Source organism: Corvus brachyrhynchos, unplaced genomic scaffold, assembly GCF_000691975.1.
Source record: "Corvus brachyrhynchos isolate BGI_N302 unplaced genomic scaffold, ASM69197v1 scaffold103, whole genome shotgun sequence".
In the NCBI taxonomy this organism is placed as follows: domain Eukaryota; kingdom Metazoa; phylum Chordata; class Aves; order Passeriformes; family Corvidae; genus Corvus; species Corvus brachyrhynchos.
The window spans coordinates 2,255,933-2,258,690 of NW_008237436.1; positions in this window are offsets into that span (position 1 = coordinate 2,255,933).

The window sequence follows — 2,758 nt, forward strand, 5'->3', positions numbered from 1 at the left end:
TGTTTTTTTTTTTTTTTTTTTTTTTTTTTTTTTTTTTTTTTTTTTTTTTTTTTTTTGTTGGGGGGGGGGGTGGGTTTGGCTGGTTTTTTTGGGGTTTTTTTGGTTTTTTTTTTTTGTTATTATTGAAAACATAATGGGTTTGCTCAGTCTACTTCAAAGAAATTGTTACTGCACCTGAAGCTCTGTGTAGATTTTAGCCCTACTGCTTTAAGATCCAAAATACCTGGTCTTCGTACCTGCAGTGTGTTTTACTAGTAGACTGCAACACCTTTGTAATCCCAGACCAGAATACAGCAGTGACAGCCACACGTTTCTTCAGCTCCACAGTGAGCTGTAGCTCTGCTGGTGTTAGCTGCTGAGAATGCTTCCACATGAAGTGCAATCATGTTCATTAGGAGTGCTGTACACATCAACTAGTCTACAACTTGTAGAAATTCATACCAAAACCAAATACATGAGAGGCCACTATCTTCCTCTGGTAACAGCTTCTCTAAGAAGTCTTTCATAACTGACTCTTTAAAAGCTGCCTTCTCTAAGCGCCTATTGGCATTTGTGTATTAATCAACGTAGAATATTTATATGCTGCTTCCAGCTGATACTAGTCTCAGAAGAATCGATGAGTGATGCATATTGTTTCTTTGCTTGCTGTCTCCAAGTTATAAATGGAGTGTTTTTCCAGCTTTAACTAGAAAACAGTAAAGTGATAGGATTTGTTTCATTTCTAAGAACACGGGACACTATTTCTTAGAATAAATTTAATTTATTAACATTTGGGTTGTTTGTAAAGGTGATGTATACCAAGAGTACTACGGTATTACTAATGATTTTCTGGCTTAGAATTTGCTTGAAGGACAGACAAGCCAATTCAAGGTGATGGTTAAGTGTAATTTAAGCTGTAATGCAGTCTCCAAATAAGAGTTTATGTCTACTCTGTGCAATGATGACTGCTAAAACAGATAATACTGACACATCTAGAAAACTAAAGCAATAGAAAAGATGCTATCACCACAATATTCATTATTTTTATGCCTTTTTCCAAAGGAACCAAACTAGGAAAAAGAATATGGAGACAAGCAGGGTTTCAAAATCATTTTGGCAATGATAATAACATACTTATTTAGGACACTTCATACAAAAAAGCTTTGCACCCAGAGATTTTAATTAACTGCACACACCAGACAAAGGAATCACAAAAACCGAGCCATTTCTGAGGAAGAGCTCAAGCGATTCTACAGATAAAGGATGAGCTGTGAAAATCAGCTTCTCCAGCTGATACACAGGACTCAAAGCTTACATCAAAGCTGCAGGACCAGTGTAGGCAGCTGCTCCCCCAGGGCAGTGGGACCTACCATGGGGAGAGGCTGGGAAATGCAAGAGCTTTTTAGGTGGGTCTTTGCAGGGGTGAAGCCAGATGCAGTTTGTCAGTTTTCAAGCAACGACTGCTGCAGGAGCTCCCACAGCACTCGCCTGCCCCAGATCTCACACACAGCCTCGTGTACCCTTACACACCCAGCTGGGCTGGACCCTACCTGTCCCTGTCCCTCTCTGTCCTTGGCTGCCTGTCTGGGGCTCCCCCATTACCCCTCAGTGCCACCCAGCACTCTCACAGCTGCCACAACTGCCTGACACCCCAGCTGCTCCCAGCACAGCTGGTACCCCACATCACCTGGGCCTCATTCCTGCAGATTTACAACTGTTAGAGCAGACAGACCTTCCTGCAGTTTTCCAAATTAATTGATCCTTACTGTGACTTGTGCAAGAAATGCAGGTACTTTGACAAAGAGAGAGCAGTGCTGGAGTGCCTGCCTGAACCTCCCCACCACTCCTGGACTTTCTCAGGAGTCAGTGTGAGAATACAGCTTGGTGGCCCTGCATACCTTCTTCTTTCTATCTGGAGACTGAAACACTTCAGTTTTCAAGTGCTTCACAGAAAACTTATGTATTGTACCTGTCTCACAGGGAGACACTTCCTGGGCTCTATAGAAAGAGAATCACAAGACATGAACAAGGCCTTGGACATATGTTCTTTTCCGCTTCCAGCTTCAGAGCTCCTGGCCCTCACCAACTGCAGCCATCAGTGTTGCTCCTCAGAAAGGAGCTACTGCATGAAGTGGATGATTTGCCCTGGCTAGCACTGCCAGCAGTATGCCCTGCTCCAAGAACACACATGGCAACAAGCACCTATGACTGGGAGAGTGGTGGGATTATACTACTGATCCTGAGGACTGTATTCAATTATTTTACTAACAAATACTTTATTCATAATTTATGAATATTCATTTATGTCACTTACTCTATCTTTTCAAAGTAGAATGTTTTTTTTTCAAGAATGTGTCCACAAAGTAAATCTATCAATTATGGGTTCAGGCTTAAACAGTATATTATAGTAAGGTGATTAGCTAGGTTTTTCTGCAGTTAATGGCAGAATTCATCCAAAGAACTTCTGAATCAACTTTGGTTTGATGTATTTTCAGCACAATTGACAAATCTGATTTAACTATACCACCTGGCTGCCTGAGGTGCTTTAGATTGACCCAGGTTGACAATAACGGCTTGTCAGCCCATTGTTCTTAATCACATAAACTTTTCCATTACCTCACCAAGTTTTTCTGCTTTACAGTCAGAAAGAGTACATAAGCACTAGGCTGCAGTGGGCTCTTCTCCCCTCCAGAGCCCTTACATCAGCACAGATAGTGCAATGCCCTGGCTATCACTGAACTGTTAGAGAAACATGAGTTTTCCATACCCATATGGTATT